Raw genomic sequence first — 12842 nt, forward strand, 5'->3', positions numbered from 1 at the left:
CCCCTCTAACTTCTGAATCTGTTCCTCCTCTGCTTTCTGTGTGTCAAGTAGAGTCACGCGAACCCCGTGGGATGTGGCCATACATTTACCCCTAATCGTCACCTTAAATGCATCCGGCACTGTTTCACAGTGTGCTACCGTCCCCTTGTTAAGATCAAAATACTTGACGATGGCCTTCTGGATGTCGCCTGCGTAAGCCCCGTCCGTCAAGGTCTCCACCCTTAATCGCCAGATGGGTACCGAGCTCCTCTCCCCGCCCCATAGCAACTTTGCTGTCAGTGGGGCATGGTGTGATATTGTCTTTCCTAGGAAGCCCACATCCTGGAACTGGGGAAATTGCTCCCTCCCCACAAATAAGTTGCCCAGACGGAAGTGAGTTCTGTGGGGATGGGAATAGAAGGAGTAGCCTCTGTCATTGCCTTTACTCTCCCTCCAAAGGTCTAGCAGGTCCAAATCTGCCAATGCACGGCTCAGGGACCTAGAAGATAAAGGTTTGTTGCATGCTCCAGTGCCCAATCTGTCCAGCTCAGGTTGGAGCACACAGTTAAAGTCGCCTCCCCAAATCTGCTCTCTTTATCCCTGTTCCCCCATCATGCCCTCCACCCCCGAGTAGTATGTATCATTATCAATATTGGGGGCTGTGAGAAACTCAAGGGTGTCTCGCCACTTAGTCCCTTGGGATCTGTCATCCAGGAGGCCAGTATACGGCCATCGCTTTTGGATCTAGTTCCTAGGGGTGGACCAGCCTGTGAGGATCAACCGGGGGAAGACAGACTCACAACCAGTCAGTCTGTTTAACATGTCCCGACATCAGAGTCAGGCAGAGTCAGGCAATTGCCTACAACGACTCACACCTGAATCCCATTATCCTTCCCCACTGGGATAAAAGGCAGAGCATGGGAGTACACAGAGAGGGAGGAGAAAGGCAGCGATGAGCAAAACTTCCATGGCGGCAGCAGTATCGCAAAGAAGTGTTGGCAGGCCCCAATGGGGCAGTAAGAGGGGGGAGGTCCTTTATCCCATTGTATGGTGATCAACTACCTCCGAATGGTCAGCAAACAGCACAAGCAAAACCTAGCAGGAATAATGAGTAAAGCTTATAAATCTTTGCACAATAACCAGGGCCCTCCTGCACATCTGCTGGAGCCAGAGAGGAGTTACTGCCGCTGCAGTATCATCCGTGGCTCTAGGAACAAAGCCGCCAATAAAGCTGCTTCATGAAACCAGTGAGTTGGAAGGAACTGCTTTGAAGCGAAGGCTGTGAGCAGCAAGATTGTTGAAAAGTAAACGGCTTTTTGAAAGGCCCATATTGATAGATGCAAGTGAAGAATAAGTGGCAATAGGGAGTTGCCGAGATACATAAAAAGACTCAAGGACAATTTACTGCAGAGTGGTCGGGCACCTGGGGTGCCCAGTCGAAGGTCTCTGACGAGGCGTCTTTGAATTAAAGTGAAAGTGCAGAACTGAGTGAACTAAATCCGAAGTGGTCATGCAAAGGTCACAGCAAAACCCCTTAGAACAATCGAAAGGCTTCAATCATTAAGGTGAAGAGGCTTGCGCCCGATCGAGGGGAGCTTTAACTGGTGAGGCATTTGTGAGAAAGTACATGGACTTAGGCCCGGCTGAGGGAAGTCCACGTCAAAAGGAAAAGAGAAAGGTCTGAGCCCGATGGAGGGGGACCTGAAGGATTCTTTGTTTGTAACATTTAGCATGCAAACTGAACAGTAGGATATTTCCCAGTGGAGAGACTCTTGATCGACACTGAAAGAGAGATATTGCTTAGGAAGACCCTGCCTCGCGTAAAGGACTGTTTCCATGTGCCACAAACTTCTAGTGTACTCCAAGCTCGACTCCTGTTCCGCCTTGTCCCGTGCTGAATGTGGGGAAGGGAAAGCTACAGCTCAGCAGTCCTGAACTACCGAACCCCTTGGACCTTTTCCTTTCGCTGTTTTTTTTTATAAACATCATCATCTAACACCCTTTTGTTATATAGAGAAAGGTTTGGCAATCATTTTTTTTTAGTATAGGCCATCTTTGTTTTGATACAACATGACTAGGACAGTGTTTTTTTTTTATTTTGATGGTTGTAGCTTGCTCCCATCGTTAGCAATTGGGTCTAGAATAGGCGTTTTTCCAACCCATGCAGAGGGGAACCCCTTTTGCTATCCAGGTCAGTACCCCCCTGCACGATATGTCTCCCCATCTCAAGCATTCTTCAGTTTTATGAGTTTGGAGTTGCTGAAGTGTGTTTCTTGGAGTAATGCTATCTGCAACCCATCTCTTAAGATAGCCTAGGACCGCTCTGCGTTAAACCGGTCATCCCAACCCTTTCACGTTTCAGGTTATTATTGTCACTGATCCCATTGGTTTGGCCATGATCCCTCCTCCTTTAGCACACTTGGGCCCCCACCATAACTAGGATTTTGAGCTGGACTTCCCATCCCCCCAATACCCTTTCTCCTTCCATCTCTCCCCACTCTCCCCCACTGACCATGTCGCTACATAGTCCCTGCCCCTGCTTCCCTTGTTCCCAGGGTTTGGGTTTCCTTTCCCCCTTTCAATAACACCCCAAATAATACCCAACATTGAAACTTTGCCCTCAACCAGAAGGGAGCTTCACCAGTACCTTTAACTGGTGTGTCTGTTGGTCTGTTGGCTCTACCTCACCACGGAGGCGCAGCAGCCAACCAACCCCTGGGGGCGGTAGGCTCCCCCTTTTCACTCAGTGGAGGAGGGGGGCCAGCAGGGAGCTGCCAAGTCCGTGGAGTCAAAGTGTAGGTGGTGCAACTCCATGGGTCCCTTCCCTCCCACTTGGTTCAGTCCCTTGGGACCTCTTGTGGTGTCCGGAGTATGATTAGCACCCCGGAAAGCAGAGCTCAAGTGTCTCGGCTGCGTAAGTCCTCCGAATGATCAGGCAAATCTTCCCCATTGAGCAGTTCTTCTGCACGGTCACTTGCTGTCGGTTCCTCTTCTGCTTCTCCGGCCAATGCCTGTAGGGTGCCGTCGTCTGGCACCATCACTTTGTCACCTTTGGATCACATAGGCATATATTTGTGCTCTCTCTTAATTATTTTCCCTGCATATGGACATGATGGCTGCGGATTGCGGTTCCCTGAGCCTGAGGCCTCTATGTTCGTCCAACTTCCCTCTGTCTCCAACCAGTAACCGGCTTCTTCGAGTGAGTTGCAGAACCATTGTTTCTCCCCCTTATGATCTTCAGATGAGCTGGGTATAGGAGCATGTAGCGGGTCCCATTGTCTCTCAGGATTCATAACATTTCGTTGAAGAGCTGCCGCTGGAGTTGGACTTGTTTCATATAGTCCGAAAATATTAGGATTGACCCGTGAGCTGTCGGGATGGGCTCCCGCTGCCTTGCCAGTAAGAGTATGGCGTCTCGATATCTATGGTCGAATATGCAAGCTATTATTGGGGTCTTTGCAAAGGAACTCTGTGGGCACATTCTACTGCAAACCATCGCCAATTCGTGTTGTAGCCAGTCCTCTAGGAATAGTTCCATTAACTTGCCCTCTGTCTTTTCCAGCAGACCAATAATGCGTTTATTGTTTCTGCGGGAGCGTCCCTCTGCCTCCTCCGCTCTTGCTTCCAGTGTTTCTGTTGTCTGCAATAGCTGAGAAACTTGTGCTTTGAGAGTTTGTATGTCTGCTTCAGCCGATTTGATTCTGGTGTCCGCTTCCTTCTGCTTCTCGGTCACTTTGTGCACATCTGCTCGTAAAAGATTGAGGTCCTCATCGATATGAACAATCTGAAACTCCAGTGCTGTCCTGGTGTTCTGTACTGCTAGAAGCACCTCTGCAATTTGTGTCTCCAAAGTACTGGACTGGCCTCCTTTGTCCCCCGGTGGGGGCGTGGTCGTCGCAGTGTTTGGGTGAGGCACAATAGTTGTAAAGTAATCCATCCATGGTTTCCTTTTCTTGTCCCCCATGATCTGTTTGGTCCTGCTCAGAGGTGGGAGTGGGAAGGGCAAGCCAGCAAGAAGTCTGTTTGCGAAGTCTAGGATGGGCTCTCCTCTAGCGCTCCCCCTTATTTGTTTTCTTCACTCTGAGTCTAATGAGGACACGGCCTCCCGTCGCTACTCGCTTCCACCTGCCCTTTGTCTGAGGTTGTGTGGAATAACGCCTCCTATTTCCTATCTGAGTTTTTGCTGAGCTATGTTACACTGCAGACTCCTTAATAGCAACCCTGTGCCCTATTCACTCTCCTCTCCCTGTAAATCCGCCAGGCCACCTCCAGTGGTGCAATAACACAGCTCCCAAGTGGCATAGCGACTTCTGCACATACCCTCCCAATGCGTGCTGCTGTGTATGCATGGCACCCTCCACCCCCCACGGCTGTCCGTCAGGTCTTCCCGTGTCCTGCTCTCTCCTTGTGCCCCATGCTTCAGCAGCCCACCATTACCCGCTATGACAGGGAGTCTCACATGGCCTCTTCACTCACCACCTTGCTTTGGGCCGGCTGTCATATGCCGGCAGCCACTTCTGGTGTGTGGTCAGTGACCTTATGCTTCAGTCTGAGAATCTGGAGTGTTAAGTGGCGCACTCCCCTTCCCTGCTCCTCTGTAGTACTGAGTGGGGGCCCCTGCACCCCTCCCTCCTGGGGCACTCATTGCAAAGACCCTTGGGTCTGACAGTAAGCTTAGTAATGTCACTACCTGCCTGGTGGGGTCTCTTGCTGGACTACACTTGCTTATCACCTGTACTCCTTGCCCTGCGACAAGCCATCACTGTAGACGGGTTCTATGAGGCAGTCCTTGGGTGACCGGGCGTGCTTCTACCCTCACATGCCCAGTTGGAGCTCTCCTTCAATTCTCCCTGTGGTGGCATCTGATCGGGTGCTTTTTGCTCCCTTTCCACCTTTCTTCTGTGTGTTGGCAGCAGTCCCCCGTTGCAGGCACCCTTCGTGCACTGCCTGCTGTCGCCTGTTACGATGTATGTGCGGCCTCTTGAACTGCTCAGTGTTGTTTGCTTTAGCGCTTCTTGTGGATTGCAGGTAGAGAGTGCCTACTGGAGAGCTCACCCGCCCCACTGTGCTCCAGCACAGCATGATCCAGCTCTCCGCTCCACCGGTCTAGCAGGGGTGTCAGGTCCCTAAAGCTCGCCAACCGCACTTTGCTCTGCCTCCTTTGGAATGCAGAACAGTGTCGGGCCGTACGCCTTCTCCGGCGCTTCTTCTTCTTCTTGCTGATTTTTATCCATCAGCAGTGATTTTTGGATACCGAGCCTTGAGCCTCATTACTCCATCTTCTCGGGTTGAGTATGTAGTCATGGGTTTGTATTCTTCTTGGTCGGTGTGGTCTTGTCACAGTATGGCTGGTTTCACAGGGTCTTCGCAGTGATGGGCCACGGGTAGCAGTTGAAGGGGTTTGCAGTGGTGGCATTGAGTCTTCTGATCAGAGGGTTCGGGTTCTGATCCAGTCCTTGGCAGAAGTTCTTACTCAGCTTCGCGAGATGTTCATCTAACATCTCGATGTCCAGGTCTCTGTGAAGGTCTGCTATCCTTGTGAAGATTGGAGCTCCGGACGATATCCGCAGGGCCTTGTTCTGGACTATCTGAAGACTCTTCCGGTGTCGCTCATGGCAGGTCATCCATGCTGGGGAGGCATACGTCAGGGTTGATCTGATGATCGCCTTGTAGACGTTGATTTTTGTCTGGATGGGCATGGACTTGGTCTTCAGGAGTGGGTACAGCGCTGCCATCTTTCCTGTTGCCGTCTGCTGAGTATTCTCGATGTGGCTTTCCCAGTTGAGTTTGCTGTCCAGGGTCACACGAGGTAGCGGCTGCTGCTCTCCCATTTGATGGTCTCCCCATTGAGGCTATGTGTGGGTGCTCCTTGATCTTCTTTCTGGTGAACAACGTTGCGGTTGTCTTGCTGGTGTTGAGTTCTATCCGCCAGTCGCTGTACCATGTCGCAATGGTACCCAATGAAGCTTGCAGGTTCTTCACTGCTTCCTTTTCGCTGAATGACTGGGAGATGACTGCAACATCATCTGCATACAGTGCCAGGTCGGTCTTGTGGAGATCTGTCGGGATGTCTTTGGTGAAGAGGTTGAACAGAAAGGGTCCGATGTTCGATCCCTGTGGCATGCCTGCTTGGATGGGATGTGATGAGGACATCTCAGAACGCATGGCGACATGGAAGGTGCGGCCTCCCAGGTAGCTTGTAATCGTCTTCACCAGGTAGTTCAGAAATCACAGTTCAATCATCTTGTGCAGCAGTCCCTTGTGCCAGACTCGGTCGAATGCTTTGGCGACATCCAGGAAGACGATTCCTGTGGACTTCTTGATGTTGAATCCGTGGCTGACGGTGTCCGCCACTCTCAGTAGCTGATGAGTCATTGCATGCTCCTTTTGAAATCCAAACTGTTCCTTTGCTAGTAGATTTCTTTCGGAGGCAAAGTCGCTGAGTCGAGCAAGGATGACCTTCTCCAGGAGCTTCGATAATCCAGAGAGCAGGCTGATGGGGTGGTAGTTCGCTGGCTCCCTCAGTGGTTTGCCGGCCTTTAGGAAAATGATGACCCTTGCTTCTTTCCAGGATCTCGGGAAGTGCTGGAGCCTCATGCATGCATTGAAGATCTCTGTGAGGTGTTCCATTTATGCTGGTGGGAGGTTCTTGATTGCCAGGTTGGTTATTCCATCGCTCCCTGGTGCCTTGCCGTTCGCCAGCTTTTCTGCAAGTCCTGCTATCTCAGAGCTTGTGCACTCCTTGATGTCTTCTGCTCCTAGCCCGGTTTGGTCTTCTGCGAGACTGTAGGTCTCCCATCCCTCCACCTTCTTTTGAGCCCTTCAGTCAGTACGTGTCGGCAGCCTCAGGCAGACCTGATCCAACACCGCCGTATGCCAAGTCGGTGCACTGTTGCACCAATTAGGAGCTATGTGGTATGTTAGGAAGTCCAGCTGCTCCACTTTGCCGATGCGTGAAAGTCGCCCGCAGCCTGCTCTCTACAGGTTGGGACTGCTTCAGTTGAGTGAGGCGGCCATCTTGGGTCACAACTGTCAATTTTGTGCCACTCTTCTTCATAGGTTTTGCTGGTGAGCCCCGGTCCCCACAGCAAACACAGGGCAGCCTTTCATGCTCCTCATCTTCTGCTACATGGATCTGGCCGCCGACCCTTCTGGTATCACCAAAATCAGGATAAAAAGCAGGATTGCTTCAGGCAACGGCGGGAGCCTCATCGACCAATCTCTACATCGGTTGCCTGCTGGCCACGCTCCCCACCTGTTTATATGTGTGGACAAGCAGGTTTATTAGAACCTGCAGTGGAACTTTAGAGTCCTGTGAAGCAATCAGGATCCAGAACTTATGGTCATTATTCATTGGTGTAGTCCTGCATTCTGCTGGTTCACTCGATTCCATAGTCCATTCTGTGCTTCTCGCTTCCCCAGCGAACCTCCCACCCTCTGATATTTATGCTTCTGAGCGTGCTCACTGAAGTGTGCGGAAAAAGCAGATACTTATGCCCGCTGGTCACTGAGCAACAGATACTGAGCGGCCATAGGGGAATGCTATGCTTTACCTTTTTTTGCCTCTATCCCTCTCAGATTCGGACCTCACCTGGGGTCGGATGTTAACAGCATCATTCCACAGAGCTACTGGGAAATACAGGATCTTCTGTTCCCATATCCCTCCTTATGGGCCCTCTGGGATTCCAGGCCCCTAAGAGCCCATTTTCTTCACAGCTCCATACAATAAAGCTTAAATACTTATGCTACTGTGGTGACTCCTAGCAAAGACTGCACTGGCACAGTTTTCTAGTAGCGCAGTAACACCCGCAGAGGTGGGCTGGATTGGACAGTTTGCTCTGGCCTATAATTTGGCCCCCAGTGCCGTTACCGGCCAATCCAGCGCTATTAGCACCCTGGGGATAAGCTCTCAGGTGCTAATAGCAATTAATTTTTTAAGCACTATGTCCCCTTCACTGTGCGCGCTAATCGCTTTGTAGCTGGTCCTAGAAATGGAAGACAGACTCCGGAGTCCGGCTGAGTCATGAGATTCACCCACGTTATTTGGCACCTGATTGGATAGCGCTTTCTCTCTGGGTGCTAGTAGGGATATCGGGCCTATTGAGCAATTTATTATTGGGCTAAATATGCTAGACTATTATTGAAGGGATGGTCAATGGCAAGACTTTTTTGTTCTTAAATCACGTTTGAAACGGAATGAAATAAAACTGAAGAGTCACACTGCACATCAGTGGGTCATACAAAATAGGGGAAACCGTGTTAAATGCAACAACATAACTCTGTGGATAGGCTCATGTCCAATTCTGCAAACCAAATATTAGCTCTGACCAACACCGACTCTGCTAAAACTTCAAATTCCAAAATTGAGCACGCAAGGATACCCACACAAAATCCACATGATTTTTCTGTAAAATAGGCAAACGGTGTACAAGATTTTAAACGCAAGTTGAAAAAGTAAAGCAGTACTTCAGTTCAACCACCCAACTTATCACAAACATGTCATTTTGAAGAAGTACACAACGGAGGGTGGATTACTAGATCAGAATCAAGCACAATCAAAACCTTGAAAATCTCCTTAGCTATCATGACCTGATGTCCTTTCCCATGATCTCACCTTCTCCGTTTATCTGTGTGTATGGACTATAATGGCGTGTGTCTAATTTTAGGTCAAGACGCAGAAGCTGCGATTTCGCACTAAACTTATTTACTGGACTGGCAGCAGCAAAGAATTACGGTTGTATACGAATTGTTTGTTTTACAACTGTTGGAATTACAATTGACCTTTTCACAATTGAACGAATTGTGAAGGTCAATTGTAACATATATGCGGGGGAAACCCCCCACAACCCCCCCACCCAACCCAAAACCCTCCAAAACCCTATATATATATATAGCAAAATGAAGCTTTTCGAGGTATAAAATATGCGTCAGGAAAAGGAACCATAAAAAACGATGCGTTTCGCGGTATGCAAATCACTTGATCACGTAGGTTACAGACAACACAGATGATGGACTGAGATTTAACCCCTGACAACTCCCTGGTTGTGCATAGAGAGCGTCTACCTGCTAAATGCCGCTTTTTTACATGTTTTGTCAAGCAGACATCTTTAAACACTTAAATAATATGTAATTCACATGGGAAAATGCAGACAGTTTCCACTAACACTCAAAGCATACAAAACAATTCTGAAATGTTTTAGAATACATTCACAATTTCAAAACCTATGCAATAAAGACAATAATGATGCCGTTATAAATAAAAACAACTTTCATGAAAGACGTTTGTTTCTTGCATACTCTCTTTTTGTGTGTCTGTTGTCCAATGACATTACGCGCAAATGAAAGAGATAAAAATCGAGTACTGCTCGTGGCTGCCTAATGAAAATCAAAAGAAAACAGCCTTAGCAAGGTATAAATCGGCTGTGATGCTTGTGACCCGCTCAAGCAGAAATATGCTGCACTGCATGTATGATGCCTGATTGTTAGATGCTGTAACTATATAATAATAATAATAATAATAATTATAATAATTATAATATGTGTCGTACAGCAGACTTGGGTAATACTTCAAAAGAAGGCATGAAGGTAATGTTACCTATTTTGTTGGGCTGTGCAAATACGCAAGAATAGAAATATAGAAATATGTGCAAATTGCATTTTAGCAGCAAATATTTGTATTAGCATAGCAACAACAAATAAAGTGCATAGTGCTGTTCGTCCATGCATGTCATTCAACTATAAATATAAGGCTCTCTAGTCAGATATTAGTATGTGGATTATAGTATCCTCATTGTATTAAAATAAAGAATGTCTCTATTGATTTGTTTTTTCTCACAGAGTCTTCAGTGCATGCATGGACTGCTGGTTGTTAGAATTAAAGAGGGGAAAAGTTTCCTCTTATAAAGTGCAAAGTGCGTGCAAATATGCTTTGTTATAAAGTGCTGTGTGCATTGAATATCCATAAAAATGCCTATAAGTCATATTAGTTAAATATTATCCCATATACATGCATCTTTTTGTTAAAAAAAAAGTATTACAAATACAATTTAAAATCCCTAGATGTTGCACCCATTGAGAATTATCACAGATTTAAACAGTAGAACGGAATAAAACAAGTCCAAAAATCTCTGTGTTGAGAGGGCCACTAAAAATAAATACCAAAACCTATACAGCTACAAGAAAAAATAAAATTTAAAAACACTCAATCTGAAAGAGAAAAAACCCAGACCATGATTATGTATGTATATTTGTCAACACCTATTCAATCAGAAAATAATGGAGTGAGAGAGATAGTCATACATAAGGAGCATAAATGCAGTTAAACATTCCTTAGCTCTAGGCATGGCGAGAACTGTGTGTGTAGCCCTGTCTATATTTGGGAAAAATGACAGCAATGTAATGCATATAAAATCTAATCCGAGCAAACCAGAGACAGAGTCTACAAAAAACCTCATGTACCCAGGTAGGTATATAATTCCTCATCGAGGTTATGACCCCTGGATTTTTTGTCTGAAGGTCTAGAATACATTTGGTTTCCAATCGTCTTAATGTTAGTTCGCGATTACCTCCTCTGAGTGGCTTGGTTTCTGTGTGTATGCTGAAGAAGGTAAAACCCTCTAGTTTGCCTCCATGTTGGTTCTTAAAATGAAGGGCCATTGGATAAGTCGGATCAGCATTCTTGATTGCCCTAATGTGATGTAACACCCTCAATTTTAGTTTTCCTTTGGTGCTTCCGACATACCACTTATTGCATGGGCAGTTTAACACGTATACCACATATTCAGTTTCACAAGTAATTCTAGACACAATCTTAATGTTCTCTCCTAAAATGGGATGTAAATAACAATTAGTGTTAACAGCATAGGTACATGCTTTGCATTTGAACATTTTTGGAAGCCCAGTCTTTTGATGTTCATCCAAATGGCTCCTGATTGGTCATGAAGAGGACTCATGAAACTGGGTACAAGGGTATCTTTAAATGAGGACGATCTACGAAAAGTAATGTTTGCTTTAGATGCCAGTAACTCGCCAAGATGTTCATCTAACTTAAGAACATGCCAGTGTTTCTGTAATACTTGGCGAATATTCTGGGCACCATTACCGTAGGTCAAAATCAGACGTGTGTCTGCATTATCCGCGATCTTGGCTTGGACAACATTGGAAACCAGTAGTAGGGAACGATCCATGTCCCTAGCTTTAATAAACGCTCTCTCCAGTACTTTAATCGGATAGCCACGATTTTTGAACCCATGAGCCATCAAGGCACATTCGCTGTCAAAAGTGTTAATGTTGGAGCAGTTTCTACGTATGCGAATAAATTCCCCATACGGGATACTCCACTTCAAGGCTGTGGGATGGCTGCTCTTCGCATGTAGCGGACTATTAGAGCTGGTGGGCTTCCTATATAGGCTGCAACTAAGTTCGCCGTGGGCCACAGAGACTGCAATGTCCAAAAAAACAATATCTGTCTTGCTGTGGCTCTCAGTAAATTGTAGGATGAGCTCATTAGTATTCAATACACTGACGAAGTCTAGCCATTCCTGTCATGATGCCTACCCCCAGGCATCCGGACCAAGCCCATCAGCCCCGGGAGCAGGCATCTAGACATTTAGTAAAACCTCAGCAGCCCCGGCTAGGGGCTATCTGGGTTCAGTCCAGGCGCCTTAGGCGCCAGGCTCATAGTAGGAATCAGTCCTGGCGCCTAAGGCACCAGGCTCATAGTCATTACTTACCTCAGGCAGACCATGCTGCAAATGACTCCAATCCAACATGAAGCCTGAAAGGGACTATTTTTCTACAGGGACTATTTTTTACTCGGGTGTGGTTCTAGGGACTTCTTACCTGGGACTACTTTTGAGGCTATTTAAACCAGGCCCGACCAGCAACACACACTTTGCATCATTCTGCATCCAGCAGCGTAACACTCACCGTGTCTGCAGCCTGCATCCAGACTTCTGCCACGCCCGCCTCGAATCCGGAGCTCCTAAAACAAAGAGGAAAGAAAGGGACAAGGTTAGAAAACAAACTTATTTCTATTCCACACCTAATTCTGGATCCATCTTGTCTCCGGACCTGTAAAGAACATCATTTCTCAGCTGCAGCGCCGCGCCATACTCACCAGTCTTCACAGCATCCTTCGGGTCGACGCTGCCTCCATCATTTCTTCGACGAACTTCGGCACCTAGGAGACAAAAGAAAACCACAAGGTGAGCCGAGGGAACCAACAAATATAATTCTTACCACCATAGACTTACCTGATTTACCACCGGAGGCATCCTTTTGTGACTCTCCATATTTTCACGTGCCGCATCTGTAAAGAGAGACAAAACAACACGTTTTCCTCGTGCAACATTTACCGGACAGCGCCGGGTAATACAGACTCTTATCTGAGTGCCACCAGCTGCCACAAGAGCATCTTTTTACGAGCCAGCTGCAAGACAAGAAAGGAAGGAAGGGGGGAACAAGAGTGAACATCGGACATATTGAACTCTATGAACTTAAAACTTACTGGTCCTCACCAGGAACCTCAGAGTCAATACTCTCCGGAACTCTCCCGAGCCTTCAAACCAGTGAAGTAACTGGAATCGACACGCCCCTGAAAATCCACGCAGGATGGAGAGCTCATCTTTCAAGAATATAAGGTGAGATTGCTGTGAGGGCATTTCGGAGGTGATTAGTTGGGGAGGACTGTGGGGGTGCCATCACTTGAATCCACAAGTGGCTAAATCCATCTCTCCACTTGCAGGAGAATATTTCTACGGGTTAAGAAGAGAGGATTAGGAGGGCAGATCCAGTCAGTCATCGCTGCACTACGCATCACGTGGGTGGAGACCGCAGCTGTCCGGGTCCGACCGACGCCCTTG

Source organism: Ambystoma mexicanum, chromosome 2p (genome assembly GCF_040938575.1).
Source record: "Ambystoma mexicanum isolate Mex_15411 chromosome 2p, UKY_AmexF1_1, whole genome shotgun sequence".
In the NCBI taxonomy this organism is placed as follows: Eukaryota; Metazoa; Chordata; class Amphibia; order Caudata; family Ambystomatidae; genus Ambystoma; species Ambystoma mexicanum.